The sequence below is a fragment of the Budorcas taxicolor genome, chromosome 5, assembly GCF_023091745.1.
Source record: "Budorcas taxicolor isolate Tak-1 chromosome 5, Takin1.1, whole genome shotgun sequence".
Taxonomy (NCBI): Eukaryota; Metazoa; Chordata; class Mammalia; order Artiodactyla; family Bovidae; genus Budorcas; species Budorcas taxicolor.
In genome coordinates, this window is record NC_068914.1 from 45,974,822 (window position 1) to 45,996,725 (window position 21,904).

The window sequence follows — 21,904 nt, forward strand, 5'->3', positions numbered from 1 at the left end:
GAAGTGCCTACAGAACACCAGCTGAGAGTGGACAGGAGGACCTGACCAGTGGGAAATATATATATATAGAACCACACAAAACTCGGTAGGATGAAGGAACTGGGAGAAAAATAGGAGTATTCATAGGACTGGACCTACCCTTGGCGGGTGGGGGAACTGAAGCAGGGGTCCAATCCCCACAGTGGGGCAATTTTCTGAGTCAGAGGAGAAACATTTAAGACTGAGAGTGAAACAGCTGATCTATGGCAGCCTAAATGGAATGAGAATCAGACAGTCCTTGCCAGACCTATATATATGCCAGGCAAGAATGCGGGTCTCCTGGAAGGCGCAGCAGCTGGGAGCTGGAGTTTAAGGATCGTGGAGCAATCACAGTGCAAGGGCTGCTGTTGACTGCAGAGAGACAGATCGAGGGGATGTGAGGGAGGAGATCATGGTGGGAAATGCCTGTGTTGGAAAACCAGGCAGCCATGGAAGCAAGGTGATACTGCTGAGTCATGTGTAGAGGGTGGAGCCACCACCATAGCCTCTCTCTCTCTCCACATGCCAGCATTGGCAGCTGGCCAATAGAGAGACTGGCCCATCAGATGCCTGACACACTGAACTACAGAGTAGGACCCCACCCAGGGTGCCCCTCTATATGCCTGATGGGCTGAACAACAGACAGTGTCCCTAGGCAAGGGATCCCTCTAAGTGCCTGAGTGGGCAGAGCTATGGAGAAAGACTGGCCAAAGAGGTCTTCTGATTGCCAGCTACAAGAGGCTAAAAAAAGGACTCTGATAGGGCCATAACTCCTGCTATGGAGGCAGTTTGTGTCCCTGAACACTTGGCACTGCCAGGGTCCCTGCAAGCCAAGCAGCTGTACCATCTTCATGCCCAACTCTCATTGGAGCAGAGCTGCCACAGGCAAAAAAGTAAGTATTTATGAGCACAAGGTCGCTTTGGTCCTGTCCAACTCTTTGTGACCCTGTAGACTGTGGCCTTCCAGGGACTTCCCTGGTGGCTCAGAGGTTAAAGCATCTGCCTCCAATGCGGGAGACCCAGGTTCGATCCCTGGGTCAGGAAGATCCCCTGGAGAAGGAAATGGTAACCCACTCCAGTACTCTTGCCTGGAGAATCCCATGGACAGAGAAGCCTGGTAGGCTACAGTCCACGGGGTCACAAAGAGTCGGACATGACTGAACGACTTCACTTCACTTCAGATTATGGCCTGCCAGGCTTCCCTGTCAGACGGGGGTTCTCCAGGCAAGAATACTGGAGCATATTGGCCAATACTCATTGCTATACCCTTCTAGAGCACTATATTTTATACTACCCTAGCCACCTACCCCTCTGGGTACCTGGAGCTGCAAGAACCCCAGCGACCCAAGCAGCTGCACCACCTCCACACCTGGCCCTCACAGGGGCAAACCCAACAACTCCAGGGCAGCCTCAGAAGCTAAACCCCAGTGGACGACCCACACATAGAGGTTGAAATAAAACCACAATTGAAACCCAGGGGCAGTGTGGCTAAGGAAGACGACCCAAAACCTTCCCACCAGCTGTACAACATGCAGATTAAATCCACATGATCAACTAAGCAGATTCTGTGTCTATGGAATATATAAAATGTCATTGAGAGCTCCCACTAAAGAAAACACACTAGCTCTGATAGCTGTGGACATTGGAAGCAAGACCATGCATGTGTAGGACCAGATTGGAATGTGAGCAGCCCCCACAGCAGGTCCGAGATCAGTACAGTGTTAGAGGGCACCCTAGGGAGGTGAGGTAGACTGATTCCCAGAGAGGGAAGGATTCTAACAGCAGAGACTCAAGAAAACCATTCATTATTTTTATTTTTTGACTTGTTCTGTAGATTATATTGGATTTTTTAAATTTTTTTTCCTTCGTGCCCCTCCCCGCCACCCCTCCCCCCAGTGTAGCTGTCAATTTTTTTCTTTTTCCTCAGTCACATTTTTTACTGTTGTCATAAACTTCTGCCTCTATGTTGGGCTTTTGCTACTTCACTTTCACTTTCACTGAAGAAATCAAAAGGGAAATCAAAAAAATTCTAGAAACAAATGACAATGAAAACACAACTCAAACCTATAGGATGCAGCAAAAGCAGTTCTAAGAGGGAAGTTTATAGCAATACAATCCTACCTCAAGAAACAAGAAAAGCATAGAATAGACAACCTAACTTTACATCTAAAGCAACTGTAAAAAGAAGGGAAAAAAAAAAAAACAAAATTAGTACAAGGAAAGGATTCATAAAGATTCAAGTAGAGATAAATGAAAAAGAAATGAAAGAATCAACAGTAAAGATTAATAAAACTAAAGGCTGGTTCTTCAAGAAGATAAACAAAATTGACAAACCCTTAGCCAGTCTTCAGTATTCTTACATTGAGAATCCCATAAACAGTATGCAAAAGCAAAAAGATAAGATACTGAAAGATGTACTCCCCAGGACGGTAGGTACCCAATATGCTACTGGAGATCAGTGGAGAAATTACTCCAGAAAGAATGAAGAGACAGAGCCAAAGCAAAAACAACACCCAGTTGTGGATGTGACTGGTGATGGAAACAAGGCCTGATGCTGTAAAGAGCAATATTGCATAGGAATCTGGAATGTGGTCCTGAATCAATGCAAATTGGAAGTGGTCAAACAGCAGATGGCAAGAGTGAACATCGACATTTTAGAAATCAGGGAATTAAAATGGGCTGAAATGGGTTAATTTAACTGAGATGACCATCTACTACTATGGGCAAGAATCCCTTAGAAGAAATGGAGTAGCCATCATAGTCAACAAAAGAGTCCAAAATGCAGTACTTGGGTGCAATCTCAGAAATGACAGGATGATCTCTATTCGTTTCCAAGGCAACCATTCAATATCATGGTAATCCAAGTCTGTGCCCTGACCAGTAATGCTGAAAAAGCTGAAGTTGAACGGTTCTATGAAGACCTACAAAAACTTCTAGAACTAACACCCAAAAAAGATGTCCTTTTCATTATAAAGAAAGTGAAAGTGCAGTTGCTCAGTCGTGTCTGACTCTTTGTGACCCCATGGACTATAGCCTATCAGGCTCCTCCGTCCTTAGGATTTTCCACGCGAGAGTGCTGGAATGGATTGCCATTTCCTTCTCCAGGGGATCTTCCCGACCCAGGAATCAAAGCCAGGCCTCCCACATTGCAGGCAGACACTTTACTGTCTGAGCCACCAGGAAGATCCCTCATTATAGAGAACTGGAATACAAAAGTAGGAAGTCAAGAAACACCTGAAGTAACAGGCAAATTTGGCCTTGGAGTACAGAATGAAGCAGAGAAAAGGCTAATAGAGTTTTGCCAAAAGAATGCACTGGTCATAGCAAACACCCTCTTTCAACAACACAAAAGACTCTACACATGGACATCATCAAATGGGCAGCACAGGAATCAGATTGATTATATTATTTGCAGCCAAAGATGAAGAAGCTCTATACAGTCACCAAAAACAAGACCAGGAGCTGACTGTGGCTCAGATCATGAACTCCTTACTGCTAAATTCAGACTTAAATTGAAGAAAGCAGGGAAAACCACTAGACCATTCAGGTATGACCTAAATCCAATCCCTAAAGATTATAAATGGAAATGAAATAGATTAAGGGACTAAATCTGATACAGTGCCTGATGAGCTATGGACAGAGATTCCTGACATTGTATAGGAGACAGGGATCAAGACTATCCCCAAGAAAAAGAAATGGAAAAAAGCAATATGGCTGTCTGAAGAGGCCTTATAAATAGCTGTGAAAAGAAGTGAAAAGCAAAGGCGAAAAGGAAAGATATACCCATTTGAATGCAGAGTTCCAAAGAATAGCAAGGAGAGATAAGAAAGCCTTCCTCAGTGACCAGTGCAAAGACAGAGAAGAAAATAATAGAATGGGAAAGACTAGAGATCTCTGCCGGGGTCCAGCCCCGGTGGATCCAGGGAATTCGAAGGGTGGATGGCGTTGGCGTGGAAAGACTTGTTTATTAATATAAGATTAGATTGAGAAACAATAGTGTAGTAGGAAGATTAAGTGGAGAGAAGAGGCTGATTAACTTGGGTTACGTGGAAAACCAATAAAGTTCCAGACAAGGAGCTTGCACCATGTACATTAGGCCACCGGCGCCCGTTTGAATATCGGAGAGTGCCCTGCCTTGGGCTCTCTCTCTTACGGATCTTAAAAGCCAGGACAAGTAAGTAGACATAGTGAGCCTCCACGCCCCAGATGGGAATTCAGCCTGAAATTAGAGTAAAGAGGAGACACGGGGGAAACCAGTCTAGTGACTTGCTCTCCTTCTATTGTCCTTCAAGACCTTTTATACTTTTGATTATACATAGAGATCAATGGGTAATACAAAATTATGTAGCGTTAGCAGCCCAGACTCTTTCTGTGTATCTTTTTGTATACAAAAGGTCTCAGGTGATTTACATTATCTTCTGGCCAAGAGGCTTGTTAACACTTTTTGGCTCTCTTCCTTAATGAATGTTAATTTTGTTTCCCCTGAAGTGTTTTTCTTTAATCTGCATCTCCTTAAAGCGTTAAATTTACATCTCTATAGAACAAAGGCGCAGTGGGTTATAACAAAGAAGGTACTTAACTCAAAGATCTAATGTTGCTAAGACCAGGTCTACTACTTGTTTTTCTATATACCAACTATATCTAAAAATAAAGGATATGAAAATTTGGCAGCAAGTATTGACTCAACAAATGAAACTTTTAATCAGTCCTATTCTAAAGATTTTGACTCCTCAGAAGCCCCTACATTCCTAGGATGTTTTAAGCTTCCTGTGCCTCCTGTGGTCAGGAGGCCTCAATCACATGTGCAGCAGTACAGTCCTGCAGGCAGGCTAGAAAGCCATCAGAGGGGTTTTTGGATTGAAACACCCTTTCAAATGCAGAAGACTAAAGCCCTGAATTGTCTTTTTCCAGAGAATGTCAGAAGAGTAGAAAAGCAGGCAGATTCTTATTTTTTGAGGGGGTGGATGCTCAGGAAATTCCAGGGGGAAAAGCTGAGGTCTGATTAGCCTTGCCATCAGAGCTATTGCCGCATGACCTTGTCACGGGTGGAATTCCTCACGCTGGCTCCTGGCAGATCTCTTCAAGAAAATTAGAGATAGCAAGGGAATATTTCTTGCAAACATGGGCTTAATAAAGGACAGAAATTGTATGGACCTAACAGAGGCAGAAGATAGTAAGAAGAGGTGGAAAGAATACACAAAAGAACTGCACAAAAAAGATCTTCACAACTCAAATAATCATGAGTGTGATCACTCACCTAGAGCCAGACATCCTGGAATGTGAAGTCAAGTGGGCCTTAGGAAGCATCACTGCAAACAAAGCTGGAAGAGGTGATGGAGTTCCAGTTGAGCTATTTCAAATCCTGAAAGATGATTGCACTCAATATACTAGCAAATTTGGAAAACTCAACAGTGGCCACAGGACTGGAAAAGGTCAGTTTTCATTCCAATCCCAAAGAAAGGAAATGCAAAAGAATGCTCAAACTACCGCACAATTGCACTCATCTCACATGCTAGTAAAGTAATGCTCAAAATTCTCCAAGCCAGGCTTCAGCAATATGTTAACCATGAACTTCCAGAAGTTCAAGTTGGATTTAGAAAAGACAGAGGAACCAGAGATCAAATTGCCAACATCCGCTCGATCATCAAAAAAGCAAGAGCGTTCCGGAAAAACATCTATTTCTGCTTTATTGACTATGCCAAGCCCTTTGACTGTGTAGATCACAACACACTATGGAAAATTCTTCAAAAGATGAAAATACCAGGCCACCTGACCTGCCTCTTGAGGAATCTGTATGCAGTTCAGGAAGCAACAGTTAAAACTGGACATGGAACAATAGACTGGTTCCAAATAGGAAAAGGAGTACGTCAAGAATGTATATTGTCACCCTGATTATTTAACTTCTATGCAGAGTACATCATGAGAAGGGCTGGGCTGGATGAAGCCCAAGCTGGAATCAAGATTGCTGGGAGATATATCAATGTCCTCAGATATGCAATTGACACCAACTTTATGGCAGAAAGTGAAGAACTAAAGAGCCTCTTGATGAAAGTGAAAGAGGAGAGTGAAAAAGTTAGCTTAAAACTCAACATTCAGAAAACTAACATTATGGCATCCAGTCCCATCACTTCATGGCAAAGATATGGAGAAACAGTGGAAACAGTGACAGACTTTATTTTGAGGGGTTCCAAAATCACTGCAGATGGTGACTGCAGCCATGAAATAAAAAGACACTTACTCCTTGGAAGAAAAATTATGACCAACCTAGACAGTATATTAAAAAGCAGAGACATTACTTTGCCAACAAAGGTCCATCTAGTCAAGGCTATGGTTTTGTCAGTAGTCATGTATAGATGTGAGAGTTGAAGTATAAAGAAATCTGAACTCCGAAGAATTAATGTTTTCGAACTGTGGTGTTGGAGAAGACTCTTGAGAGTCCTTTGGACTGCAAGGAGATCCAACCAGTCCATCCTAAAGGAAATCAGCCCTGAATATTCATTGGAAGGACTGATCCTGAAGCTGAAACTCCAATAGTTTGGCCACCTGATGTGAAGCACTGACTTATTTGAAAAGTCCCTGATGCTGGGAAAGATCGAAGGCGGGAGAAGAAGGGGATGACGGAGGATGAGATGCTTGGATGGCATCACCAACTGTATGAACATGACTTTGAGTAGACTCCAGGAGTTGGTGATGGACAGGGAGGCCTGGCTTGCTGCAGTCCATGGGGTTGCAAAGAGTCAGACACATCTGAGCTACTGAACTGAGCTGAACTGAACTAACCAGACTCATTAAGAAAAAAAAGAGAGAATAACCAAATCAACAAAATTAGAAATGAAAAGGGAGAGGTTTTAACAGACAATACAGAAATACAAAGGATTATAAGAGACTATTATGAACAACTATATGGCAATAAAATAAATATCCTAGAAGAAATGACTGATTCTTAGAAAAGCTCAATCTTCCAAGACTGAACGAGGAAGAAATAGAAATTATGAACGACTCAATTACAAGCACTGAAATTGAAGCTGTGATAAAAAATCTCCCAAAAAATAAAAGCCCAGGACCAGATGGCTTCACAGATGAATTCTATCAAACATTTAGAAAGAGCTAATGCCTATCATTCTAAAACTCTTTCAAAAAATTGCAGAGGAAGGAACACTTCCAAACTCATTCTACAAGGCCATCATCACCCTGATATGAAAACCAGACAGAGACAACACAAAAAAGGAAAACTACAGGCCAATATCACTGATGAACATAGATGCAAAAATCCTCAACAATATTTTTGGAAAGAGAATTCAGCAACACATCAAAAAGCTCATACACCATGATCAAATTGGATTTATTCCAGGGATGCAAGGATTCTTCAATATATGAAAATCAATCAATGTGATACACCATATTAACAAATTGAAAGATAAAAACCATATGATCATCTCAATAGATGCAGAAAGAGCCTTTGACAAAATTTATCACCTATTTATGATTAAAACTTTTCAGAAAATGGGCATAGAAGGAACCTACCTCAACATAGTAAGGCCATATATGATAAGTCTACAACAAACATTATTCTCAATGGTAAAAAACTGAAAGCATTTCCCTTAAGATTAAGAACAAGACAAGGGTGTCCACTTGTGCCACTATTATTCAACATAGTTCCAGAAGTACTAGCTATAGCAATCAGAGAAGAAAAAGAAATAAAAGGAATCCAGATTGGAAAAGAAGAAGTAAAGTTCTCACTGTTTGCAGATGACATGATACTGTACATAGAAAACCCTAAAGATAGTATCAGAAAATTACTAGAGCTAATCAGTGAATTTAGCAAAGCTGCAGGATACAAAATCAATGCACAGAAATCACTTGCATTTCTATATACTAACAATGAAAAATCAGAAAGGCAATTAAAGAATCAATCCCATTCACCATTGAAACAAAAAGAATTAAATATCTAGGAATAAACTTACCTAAGGAGACAAAAGAACTGTAAACAGAAAATTATAAGACACTAATGAAATAAATCAAAGATGACATAAACAGATGGAGAGATATTCCATGTTCCTGGGTAGGAAGAATCAATATTGTGAAAATGACTATACTACCAAACACAATCTACAGATTTAATGCAATCCCTATCAAATTACCAATGGCATTTTTCAAAGAACTGGAACAAAAAATTTCACAATTCATATGGAAACACCAAATAGCCAAAGCAGCCTTGAGAAAGAAGAATGGAGCTGGAGGAATCAACCTTCCTGACTTCAGGTTATACGACAAAGCTACAGTCATCAAGACAATATGGTACTGGCTCAAAAACAGAAATATAGACCAATGGAACAAGGTAAAAAGCCAAGAATAAACCCATGTACCTATAGGTACCATATTTTTGACAAAGGAGGCAAGAATATACAATGGGGCAAAGACAGCCTCTTCAATAAATGGTGCTAGGAAAACTGACAGCTACATGTAAAAGAATGAAATTAGAACACTTCCTAACACTGCACACAATGATAAACTCAAAATGGATTAAAGACTTAAATGTAAGACCAGAAATTATAAAACTTTGAGGAAAACTTAGGCAGAACACTGGATGACATAAATCAAAGCCAGATCCGTCTCCTAGAGTAACAGAAATAAAAACAGAAGTAAATAAGTGGGACCTGAGGCAGATGACACCACCCTTATGGCAGAAAGTGAAGAGGAACTAAAAAGCCTCTTGATGAAAGTAAAAGAGGAGAGTGAAAAAGTTGACTTAAAGCTCAACATTCAGAAAACGAAGATCATGGCATCCGGTCCCATCATTTCATGGGAAATAGATGGGGAAACAGTGAAAACAGTGTCAGACTTTATTTTGGGGGGCTCCAAAATCACTGCAGATGGTGACTGCAGCCATGAAATTAAAAGACGCTTACTCCTTGGAAGAAAAGCTATGAGCAACCTATATAGCATATTGAAAAGCAGAGATATTACTTTGCCAACAAAGGTCCATCTAGTCAAGGCTATGGTTTTTCCAGTAGTCATGTATGGATGTGAGAGTTGGACTGTGAAGAAGGCTGGGCGCCAAAGAATTGATGCTTTTGAACTGTAGTGTTGGAGAAGACTCTTGAGAGTCCCTTGGACTGCAAGGAGATCCAACCAGTCCATTCTGAAGGAGATCAGTCCTGAGTGTTCTTTGGAAGGAATGACACTAAGGTGGAAACTCCAGTGCTTTGGCCACCTCATGCGAAGAGTTGACTCATTGGAAAAGACTTTGATGCTGGGAGGGATTGGGGGCAGGAGAAAAAGGGGATGACAGAGGATGATATGGCTGGATGGCATCACTGACTCAATGGACACAAGTCTGAGTGAACTCCGGGAGTTGGTGATGGACAGGGAAGCCTGGCGTGCTGTGATTCATGGGGTCTCAAAGAGTCAGACACGACTGAGCAACTGAACTGAACTGATTAAAATTAAAAGCTTTTGCACAGCAAAGGAAAGTATAAGCAAGGTGAAAAGACAACCCTCAGATTAGGAGAAAATAATAGCAAATGAAATAACTGACAAAGGATTAATTTCCAAAATACACAACCAGCTCATACAACTCAATACCAGAAAAACAAACACCACAATCAAAAAGTGGGAAAAAGACTTAAATAGACATTTCTCCAAAGAAGACATACAAATCTCTGATAAACACATAAAATGATACTCAACATGACTCATTATTAGAGAAATGCAAATCAAAACTACAATGAGATATCACCTCATGCTGGTCCGAATGGCCCTCATCAAAAAGTCTACAAACAATAAATGCTGGAGAGGGTGTGGAGAAAAGGGAGCACTCTTGCTCTGTTGGTGGGATTGTAAATTGATACAGCCACTGCAGAAGACAGTATGGAGATTCCTTTAAAAACTAGGAATAAAACCACCATATGACCCAGCAATCCCACTCCAGCAATCACACTCCACTCTCACTCCTATACTGTGAGGAAACCAAAATTGAAAGAGACACATGTATCCTATTGTTCATTGCAGCACTATATACAATAGCTAGAACATTGAAGCAACCTAGATGTCCATCGACAGATGAATAGATTAAGAATTTGTGGTATATATACACAATGGAATATTACTCAGCCATAAAAGCGAACACATTTGAGTCAGTTCTAATGAGGTGGATGAACCTATAACCTATTATACAGAGTGAAATGAATCAGAAAGAGAAAGATAAATACCGTATTCTAACACATATATGGAATCTAGAAAAATGGTACTGAAGAATTTACTTACACAGCAACAATGCAGAAACATAGAGAATAAACTTATGGACATGGGAAGAGGGGAGGAGAGGGTGAGATGTATGAAAAGAGTAACATGGAAACTTACATTCAGTTCAGTTCAGTTCAGTCACTCAGTCATGTCTGACTCTGCAACCCCATGAATCGCAGCACGCCAGGCCTCCCTGTCCATCACAAATACCTGGAGTTCACTCAGACTCACCTCCATCGAGTCAGTGATGCTATCCAGCCATCTCATCCTCCGTCATCCCCTTCTTCTCCTGCCCCCAATCCCTCCCAGCATCAGAATCTTTTCCAATGAGTCACCTCGTCACATGAGGTGGCCCATATGTAAAATAGATAGCCAATGGGAACTTGCTGTATGGCTCAGGAAACTCACACAAGGGCTCTGTATCAACCTAGAGGGGTGGAATGGGGCAGGAGAGGGGAAGGAGTTTCAACAGGAGGAGGATATATGTATACCTATGGCTGGTTCATGTTGAGATTAGACAGTTCACTTCAGTTCAGTCGCTCAGTCGTGTCCGACTCTTTGCGACCCCATGAATTGCAGCACGCCAGGCCTCCCTGTCCATCACCAACTCCCGCAGTTCACTCAGACTCACGTCCATCGAGTCGGTGATGCCATCCAGCCATCTCATCCTCTGTCGTCCCCTTCTCCTCCTGCCCCCAATCCCTCCAAGCATCAGAGTCTTTTCCAATGAGTCAACTCTTCACATGAGGTGGCCAAAGTACTGGAGTTTCCGCTTTAGCGTCATTCTTTCCAAAGAACACTCAGGACTGATCTCCTTCAGAATGGACTGGTTGGATCTCCTTGCAGTCCAAGGGATTCTCTAGAGTCTTCTCCAACACCACAGTTCAAAAGCATCAATTCTTCGGTGCTCAGCCTTCTTCACAGTCCAACTCTCACATCCATACATGACCACAGGAAAAACCATAGCCTTGACTAGACGGACCTTAGTCGGCAATGTGTGTCTCTGCTTTTCAATATGCTATCTAGGTTGGCCATAACTTTTCTTCCAAGGAGTAAGCGTGTTTTAATTTCATGGCTGCAGTCACCATCTGCAGTGATTTTGGAGCCCAAAAAAATAAAGGCTGACACTGTTTCCACTGTTTCCCCATCTATTTCCCATGAAGTGATGGGACCGGATGCCATGATCTTTGTTTTCTGAATGTTGAGCTTTAAGCCAACTTTTTTTGCTCTCCTCTTTCACTTTCATCAAGAGGCTTTTTAGCTCCTCTCCAATTTCTGCCATAAGGGTGGTGTCATCTGCATATCTGAGGTTATTGATATTTCTCCCCACAATCTTGATTCCAGCTTGTGTTTCTTCCAGTCCAGCATTTCTCATGATGTACTCTGCATAGAAGTTAAACAAGCAGGGTGACGATATACAGCCTTGACGTACGCCTTTTCCTATTTGGAACCAGTCTGTTGTTCCATGTCCAATTCTAACTGTTGCTTCCTGACCTGCATACAGATTTCTCAAGAGGCAGGTCGGGTGGTCTGGCATTCCCATCTCTTTCAGAATTTTCCACAGTTTCTTGTGATCCACACAGTCAAAGGCTTTGGCATAGTCAATAAAGCAGAAATAGATGTTTTTCCGGAATGCTCTTGCTTTTTCCATTATCTAGCAGATGTTGGCAATTTGATCGCTGGTTCCTCTGTCTTTTCTAAAACCAGCTTGAACATCAGGGAGTTCACGGTTCACGTATTGCTGAAGCCTGGCTTGGAGAATTTTGAGCATTACTTTACTAGCATGTGAGATGAGTGCAATTGTGCGGTAGTCTGAGCATTCTTTTGCATTTCCTTTCTTTGGAATAGTAATGAAAACTGACCTTTTCCAGTTCTGTGGCCACTGCTGACTTTTCCAAATGTGCTGGCATATTGAGTGCAGCACTTTCACAGCATCATCTTTCAGGATTTGAAACAGCTCAACTGGAATTCCATCACCTCCACTAGCTTTCTTCATAGTGATGCTTCCTAAGGCCCACTTGACTTCACATTCCAGGATGTCTGGCTCTAAATTAGTGATCACATCATCATGATTATCTGGGCCGTGAAGATCTTTTTTGTACAGTTCTTCCATGTATTCTTGCCACCTCTTCTTAATATCTTCTGCTTCTGTTAGGTCCAGACCATTTCTGTCCTTTATCGAGCCCATCTTTGCATGAAATGTTCCCTTGGTATCTCTCATTTTCTTGAAGAGATTTCTAGTCTTTCCCATTCTGTTGTTTTCCTCTATTTCTTTGCATTGATCACTGAAGAAGGCTTTCTTATCTCTTCTTGCTACTCTTTGGAACTCTGCATTCAGATGCTTATATCTTTCCTTTTCTCCTTTGCTTTTCGCTTCTCTTCTTTTCACAGCTATTTGGAAGGCCTCCTCAGACAGCCATTTTGCTTTTTTGCATTTCTTTTCCATGGGGATGGTCTTGATCCCTGTCTCCTGTACAATGTCACGAACCTCATTCCATAGTTCATCAGGCACTCTATCTATCAGATCTAGGCCCTTAAATGTATTTCTCACTTCCACTGTATAATCATAAGGGATTTGGTTTAGGTCATACCTGAATGGTCTAGCGGTTTTCCCTACTTTCTTCAATTTGAGTCTGAATTTGGTAATAAGGAGTTCATGATCTGAGCCACAGTCAGCTCCTGGTCTTGTTTTTGTTGACTGTATAGAGCTTCTCCATCTTTGGCTGCAAAGAATATAATCAATCTGATTTCAGTGTTGACCATCTGGTGATGTCCATGTGTAGAGTCTTCTCTCGTGTTGTTGGAAGAGGGTGTTTGCTCTGACCAGCGCATTTTCTTGGAAAAACTATATTAGTCTTTGCCCTGATTCATTCCACATTCCAAGGCCAAATTTGCCTATTACTCCAGGTGTTTTTTGACTTCCTACTTTTGCATTCCAGTCCCCTAGAATGAAAAAGACATCTTTTTTGGGTGTTAGTTCTAAAAGATCTTGTAGGTCTTCATAAAACCATTCAACTGCAGCTTCTTCAGCATTACTGGTTGGGGCATAGACTTGGATAACTGTGATATTGAATGGTTTGCCTAGGAGACGAACAGAGATCATTCTGTCATTTTTAGAGGTTTGACAGAAAACAGCAAAATTCTGTAAAGCAATTATCCTTCAATAAAAAAATAAGTTAATTTTTAAAAAGAGAGAAAGAAAACCTATATAAAGAGATCAGGCAGTTAAAGAAGTCATACGAGTTGTAAAACTAGTCCTAGTAGTTAGAAAATATTGATTACATCTCCGGGGTCTTGACATGTGAAAGTTGGTCATAGTGAAGCACTTGCCAGTTGGAGAAACAAATGCGAGCTCAGATTCTAGGGCAAAAGATTTGGCTCCATATCCATTATCATGCTTCCTCTTCATGTCAGTGTCAGGAGCACAGGTGTGGCCTTCATCCCAAGGATATTTAGAACCCTCCATATACCTTTTGCTGTGCAAGGAGTATGTAAGCCAAGAGTTTGTAGGGTAATAAAATGGCACCAACAGTCGCTCCAGACACCACTTGGTGGCATCAGCACTTCGAAATGATTGAATGCAACCTGCTCCTCTTCATTACACTGGAAACTTTAGGCTCATAAAAGTCTTCAGCCAACCTTCAAGGTCCAAAGTTTTCAGCATTATTTGACTCCTTCCAGCATCTTCACATCCTCTTTTAATCTTAATCTAACAGAGATCCAGAAAACTGAAAGATAGAATGCTTTATTTTGATAAGGATCTATTATTTCAAAAACTCTTTTGCAAGAATTATGCGTATGACTTTGCCTAAATGTGACCATACTCAATTTTTCTTATGTTAGCCTCTTCTTTTATATTTCTCACAGGACACCACTGCAATTGTTCCCACCGCCTCCAAGAAAACCTAGTGTGCATTCATCCATTTCTATCACCATATAAGCCTATACAAATATGTGTATAGAGAAATTATAGAGGTTAAATGTATACCTATAAAAGTCTTTGAGCAACAATTTATAAAATGGGCTCATGTAATATACTTTTCTATACATCTTGCTTTTCTCCCTCACCAGCCTCTGGTGGCAATTCTTTTAAACAACTAGGATTGTTCCAATTCACTTTCTGGGGAAAGTGTTGGTTGCTAAGTCATGTCCAACCCTTTGCTACCCCATGTTCTTGCCAGGCTCCTCTCTCCATGAGATTTCCCAGGCAAGATACTGGAGTTGGTTGCCATTCCCTTCTCCAGGGGATCTTCCCAACCCAGGGATCGAACCCAAGTCTCCTGCATTGTAGGCAGATTCTTTACATCTGAGCCACCAGGGAAATTCCCATAATATTCCATGGTATAGACATACCTTAATTTATTCAACAACAGTCCTTTACTGAAGGGTATTCACCTGGTTTTGGTTTTTGTCTGTTTTGCGATAAAAAATAAAACTGCTGTAGCAACCCTGGGCCTATATCTTATTTACTAATGCTTTAGTCTCTGTGAGTTAGATTCTGAAGCAAGAAATGCTGGACTGAGGTTAAGTATGTATTTATAATTTTAAGAAGCTTTGCAAGATTTATTTCCCAAATAATCTGTATAAAACCTCCATTTCTACCAGGAATATATGAAAGTGCACTTTTATTCACACCACCAAGAGCAATGTGTGTTTTTGCTTTTTGCATTTTTCCTGCCTGATGGATGTAAAGAGATATCTCATCATTGTTTTACTTTTTGTTTTCCCAACTAGTTGTAATTTTGAGCACCTTTCCAGGTGTTTTGGCCATTTTGACTTGATTCTTCACAGATTTTGCCCAAAAGCAAGGATATTTTAGAAGTACCTTTGCTTAGTGAAGAAGGTACAAAAATATTGCTAATATATTTTAGAAAATAGAAGAATAGGATTTATCATACTCATCAATATCTACATGTGATGTCTAACCCACTAACTAAAAGCACTGAGATGTCAGAAAATAACCTTGTGAGTACTGTTCAATTCCAGAATGTTTGTTCTAAGGGCAGAAGATAGTTTTGTTTTGTTTTGTTTTTTTCATAAGGGATTGTCTACTTAGTGCCTCATTTTTGACTGGGCAATGTATTACTGTATATGCTTAAGTAGGATTTATTATTAAATAGAAACAGCCCCATTTATTTGAGTGTCATTCAAAATACTCTTTAAAAAGGAACAAAATTAAGTAGAGAAAGAAACCATATTTTTAAGCTTCTAAGAAAGTTTTATAAACAATGGAGCCAGAGAACAAAAAAAAAAAAGTCATAAAATTATTTGGCAGTGTCCTTTTAAGTGAACATACGTGAGTTTTATTCATCCACATGTGATCACATATGCCCTACATATGCACAGCCAACTGCTAACCAAGTAGATTGTTCAATGTGTATGTTTACTGTAAAATAAGCTGAAAGTGTTTGGTTTCTTTGTTAGAGAAACAGCTCATAATTTCAAGTATACAACTGTCAGTTGTTTTTCATTTCTTTGTCTTCCAAGCCAAATGAGCTGCTGATGCTCAATTTGGCAGCATCCTAACTGAGGCTGACTCTCGGCCAGCCACAGAAACCCAGCCCTGAAAGTTCAGGAAATTTTTACAATAAGTTTTTTCCTAATGGCTCCCTAAACCATAGAAAGTTTCTTTAGAGCCTTAGCCAGTTCTTCCCCACTTAGCATCCCAAAGAATAATCACTAGCATGGTTTGGATACTAATGGATGGAGTTAGGGTGTGAAATGAGGGTATCAAATCATCCAATACTTTGGTCCAATACCTTGACCAAACACTTTGGTCAAACTCTTCCAAAGCCCACTGTTCACAGAGAACAGAGATTATTTTTGTGATATATCAACTTTATCTATGAGCCCTCAATATCTCATCTTTTATTTCACCTTTAACAACATTGCCCCACAGCTTAAAATGGTGAAATGGGTTTGAACTAATTTCCAATTGAGGATAAAGCCTTTGGGCCAATTATACATCCACTTCCAAAATTACAGTATTAAGCCAAATTATCACTAATATTCTCTAATACTAACATGAATATTCTCTGAATAGCAGGAAGAAAAAGCCTGTAAGGAAGAAAGCTGCAATGAAATGAGTTTGTGCTTTAGAGTGGGAGAGTATGTATCTAGTTCAGGCTCTGCCATTCTCTGGCCTAGCAGTAAGCAGCTTCATGCCTCTAACTTCAGTTTTCTCATCAGCTGGATGAGAATAATAATGCTGATTTCATATGTTTCTGGTGAAGATTAAATAAAATAATTCATGTAAAAGGACAATGTACAGTACTGGGAATATAGTGAACACTTAGTAAATGTGAATTTCTTTCTTCTGTATTTCCACCCTCTACCCCATAAAAGAGAGACATGAGAACCAAGAATGTTTCTTGGTGAAGGAGATAGCCCAAAATCCCCAATCCCAATGTTGGAGGAGGGGGAGGCTGAATTCAACAGCAAAATTTTATTTAAAATGTTAGTTTTTGAGATCATTAACAGAGACTAGACTGAGAGACATGTTATGTGTGTATTTGTGCAAATACATACTCATTTGTAAAATGCATACTTTTCTACTTAGCACCTTCTGTATGTCTAGAATAGTGCTTGGCATTAAGTCAATGTTAATAAATATTTTATAAATGAATGAATGCTAAACCCTTAAAGTGCCATCATTATTTTTTTCCTTGGTGCTTCGTGATGATGCCCTGCTTTCCAAGGCAGAAGTATGAGTGTTTGTTGTCACTGACTTATTCAGTCCCTGAAAAACACCTAGAAGTGTCCTGTCCACTTTCCAGTTTGCAAACACAGGCCCCTTCTACATCTAACCAGTTCTCATTCCCTCTTTCCCTCCTCCCATTCACTCTTCCTGAAGCTGTCCAGTATTTCACCAGAACTAAAAAAGTAAAATTCCTATCGCTGCAGGTGTCCATGTGTTTGGGGCAAAATGAGCCATGGCTGACAATTGTAAAGAAAGAGTGAACAGCTGTTTGCATCTGGATATGGGGTAAGAAGGAGAGAAGCAGCTGCTGGCAGCTGTGGCAGACAAGAAAGTGAGCAAGTGAGCAGCTGCGGGTAATTCAAAATCTACCAGACTGCCCAAAATAATTGAAATCCAGAGGAATCATGCAAGACTCACTGTATCCTGCTCTTCATTAGCTCTTACTTGTCCTTCATTAGATACATTGCCATGAGAGCCTCAGAAGGGCTCCAAGCAGGAATATCAGCCCCAAGCTCCCCATCCACAGCCCTTGGAGAATCAAACCAAGAGACTTGAAATGGCACAGACTTTTCTTCCAGTAAGTCCATATTTATTTATATTTTATGAGAAGAAAAAGTCTATGATTGGCAAGGATTGTTGTTGTTCAGTTGATGACTCATGTCTGACTCTTTGTGACCCTATGAACTGCAGCACACCAGGCTTCCTGTCCTTCACTATCTCCCTGAGTTTGCTCAAACTTATGTCCATTGAGCCAGTGATGTCATCCAACCACCTCATCCTCTGTTGTCCCCTTCTCCTCTTGCCCTCAATCTTTCCCAGCATCAGGGTCTTTTCCAATGAGTCAGCTCTTCACATCAAGTGACCAAAGTATTGGAGTTTCAGCTTCAGCATCAGTCCTTCCAATGAGTATTCAGGACTGATCTCCATTAGGATGGACCAGTTGGATCTCCGTGCTACCCAAGGGACTCTTAAGAGTCTTCTCCAGCACCACAGTTTGAAAGCATCAATTCTTTAGCATTCAATCTTCTTTACAGTTGGCAAGGGAAGGAATATTAACTGAAATGGATCTGACATGAGATGGAGCAAAAAGAGTTCTTTCCATATTATGAGAGATAATGGTCATTTGGATGATGACACCACATTTTAGAATTTGGTTGCTTTTTAGGCACTAAGTCACGTCCTTTTCATACTGTTCATGGGGTTCTCAACACATGAACACTGGAGTGGTTTGCCATTCCCTTCTCCAATGGACCATCTTTAGTATTACTATGATCAAAGCTAGTGGAGGTGATGGAATTCCAGCTGATCTATTTCAAATCCTAAAAGATAATGCTGTAAAAGCGCTGTGCTTAATATGTCAATAAATTTGGAAAACTCAGCTGTAACCACAGGACTGGCAAAGGTCAATTTTTATTCCAATCTCAAAGAAAGGCAATGCCAAAGAATGTTCAAAGTACCATATAATTGCATACATACTAGCAAGGTAGTGCTCAAAATCCTGCAAGCTAAGCTTCAGCAGTATGTGAACTGAGAACTTCTAGATGTACCAAGTAGATTTAGAAAAAGGTAGTGGAACAAGAGATCAAATTGCCAACATCTGTTAGATCATAGAAAAAGCAAGGGAATTCCAGAAAAACATCATCAGCTCTTCACATCAGGTGGCCAAAGTATCGGAGCTTCAGCATCAGCCCTTCTAGTGAATATTCAGGACTGACTTCCTTTAGGAATGACTGGTTTGATCTTACTATCCAAGCGACTCTCAAGACTCTTCTCCAGCACAATTCTAAAGCATTAATTCTTCAGTTCTCAGTCTTCTTTGTGGTCCAACTCTCAAATCCATACATGACTACTGGAAAAACCATAGCTTTGACTAAACAGACATTTGTCAGCAAAGTGATGTCTCTACATTTTAATACACTGTCTAGGTTTGTCATAGCTTTTCTTCCAAGGAGCAAGCGTCTTTTAATTTCATTGCTTCAGTCACTGTTCACAGTGATTTCAGAGCCCGAAAAAAATAAAATCTGTCACTGTCTCCACTTTCTCCCCATCTATTTGCCATGCAGTGATGGGACCTGATGCCATGATCTTCATTTTTTGAATGTTGAGTTTTAAGTCAGCTTTTTCACTCTCCTCTTTCACCTTCATCAGGAGGCTGTTTAGTTCCTCTTTGCTTTCTGCCATTAGAATGATATCATCTGCATATATGAGGTTGTTGATATTTCTCCTGGCAATCTTGATTCCAGCTTGTGCTTCATCCAGCCCAGCATTTTGCATGATGTTCTCTGCATATAAGTTAAATAAGCAGGGTGACAATATACCCTTGACATATCCCTTTCCTAATTTTGATCCAGTGTGTTGTTCCATGTCCAGTTCTAACTGTTGCTTCTTGATCTACATACAGGTTTCTCAGGAGGCAGGTAAGGTGGTCTGGTATTCCCATGTCTTTAAGATTTAGACTTCAAAAAGTACATTTTAAACCTTGTCAGTTGTTTTAATGTATCTTATCTCTTTGTATGTATCATTCAGTGAATATACATACACAGAAATCACTTATTCTACTTTCTTTTTTATTTTTAATAATAATAATAAAAAGGTAAACACCTTTGTATCATTCCTCAGATGACAAACTGATGAGTTTGGTTTTGTGCTTCACACTGGTTCTTCTAACCAGCTGGGATCCTAAGATAAACTGAGTGACCCAAAAGTATGTCAGTCTATTTCTCACCTTGCTTAACACAGAAGAATAGGATCTCACCACTCCAATTTGTAGAATCTCAACTCTTTACTTTCTGAAAGGCACAATTCAAGAGAAGAAAAAGAGAAGCTACTGCACAATGTTATTTATGTATAAAATTATTGAATTATATACAACTAAATGCCCCAAATAAAAGAATAATTAAATAATTATATGGCAAGCTATGTGTATTTAAAGAAGCTATCATTTTGAAGATAATGATGGGGAAACTGCTTATGATACAACCTTCATGGAGAATCTCCTAAGAAGATTCAAAAGTGAAAAGTTGAATGCAAAATGTACACTGTGACTAAAACTTCAGTAAAAAGATAAACATAAGACAACATTATGAAAGGATTTTTTTTTAACTAGAAGAAGTTAAAAGAGGAAACCAGAGAGGGAATTTTAAATTTCATTTCTTTAATTTTCATTTTGTTTTATTTCTTTTATTTTATGCTGATAAATTATATAATACAAAAGATGTAAATAATAGGTGAATTATCATAAAAATTACTGACAAAATCACTAAACTCTAAGCCCCAGAAGGATCCGATCCTTCCATAAAAAAATGTTTTTTATCATTTTTAATATGCAATGCCTGCCACAGTGTCTAAATACCAATAAGTATTTGAGGAATGAAGAAGTAAATTAAGTGTGTGAATCATCTACATTTTTAAACCATGGTCGTAAAAGAAAGTGAAATCACTTCTACCAATAGCATGCGTGTGACTGAGAAAGAAGGTCTGCTCTACTCTAAGGATCAGTTAGAAACATCTCGGAAGGCATGCACTCAGTGTTTTGAAACTGGCTCTACCTTGGTGAGATATGTGGCCCTAATGAGTTCCCACATTCGGAAATGGAAGAGACAAAGAAACTAATTAGTCTCCAAGTATGTCTCCAATTCTAATATATGATTCTACAACCTGGATTAAGAGAAAAGAGAAAGTGAATAATTGCCAAAGGACTAGTGTCCCAAGCACTTGGTCTTCAATTTACCAACCAAGAATGGCCTGTGACGTTCCCAGACGTTTTGTGCTCCAGGTGAGTAACTTTCCTCAAAGCAAATTTGATTAATGTTTCTATCCACAGCTCCCCTCTCGGATCCAGGCTTTATTCCCTGGTCTGGCACTGAAAGAAGTGCTTGAGCTTTAAACAAGGTGGAAAGAATGTGAGATGTCGTCCATTCTTGATTTTACTGTTCGGTACTCCTGCAACAGTAGACTTCAAAGTTTAATGACTTTTTACTATGTTAAAGGCTGTCTCTAAACCAGCCTTGTCCACTCAGCTGTTCCCTGGGGACATTGTGAGGGGTTTATCATTCCAGTATTAATATCTTTATACAAAGTCTGTTTTCCGGATATTTTGAAACTTCCCTAAGTCCTGCTTATATAAAGTGTGAATGTTCCGTATTAACATAAGTTACTCCTGCACTCTGAGCATGGGGTAACTCAAGACCCTGACAAACTTGTATGTTTTCCAAAATATGTTTGCAGCATTTCCCTCTTGCCTATAAAACAGCATTAAAGGAAATATCTCGCTCCATAAATATTAACTGTCAAGTACTTAAGTGCCTTGCACTTCATCAGCATCATCACCAAAATCATGAAGTATCTATTTTGTCCAGGGCTTGGTGACTGCAGCCATGAAATTAAAAGACACTTACTTCTTGGAAGAAAAGTTATGACCAACCTAGATAGCATATTCAAAAGCAGAGACATTACTTTGCCAACAAAGGTCCATATAGTCAAGGCTATGCTTTTTCCAGTAGTCATGTGTAGATGTGAGAGTTGGACTGTGAAGAAAGCTGAGCGCCGAAGAATTGATGCTTTTGAACTGTGGTGTTAGAGAAGACTCTTGAGAGTCCCTTGGACTGCAAGGAGATCCAACCAGTTCATTCTGAAGGAGATCAGCCCTGGGATTTCTTTGGAAGGAATGATGCTCAAGCTGAAACTCCAGTACTTTGGCCACCTCACGCGAAGAGTTGACTCATTGGGAAAGACTCTGATGCTGTGAGGGATTGGGAGCAGGAGGAGAAGGGGACGACAGAGGATGAGATGGCTGGATGGCATCACCAACTCGATGGACGTGAGTCTGGGTGAACTCTGGGAGTTGGTGATGGACAGGGAGGCCTGGAGTGCTGCGATTCATGGAGTCGCAAAGAGTTGGACACGACTGAGTGACTGAACTGAACTGAACTGAGGATCACA

At 40.3% G+C, this 21,904-nt stretch overlaps 1 non-coding gene across 1 annotated transcript; it reads left to right on the top strand.

Annotated features, from left to right (window-relative positions):
• Nucleotides 1-990: 990 nt before the first annotated feature.
• TRNAW-CCA (transfer RNA tryptophan (anticodon CCA)) lies at nucleotides 991-1,063 on the top strand. The gene has a single exon. It is a non-coding gene; the product is annotated as a tRNA-Trp (tRNA).
• The last annotated feature ends 20,841 nt before the right edge of the window (nucleotides 1,064-21,904 follow it).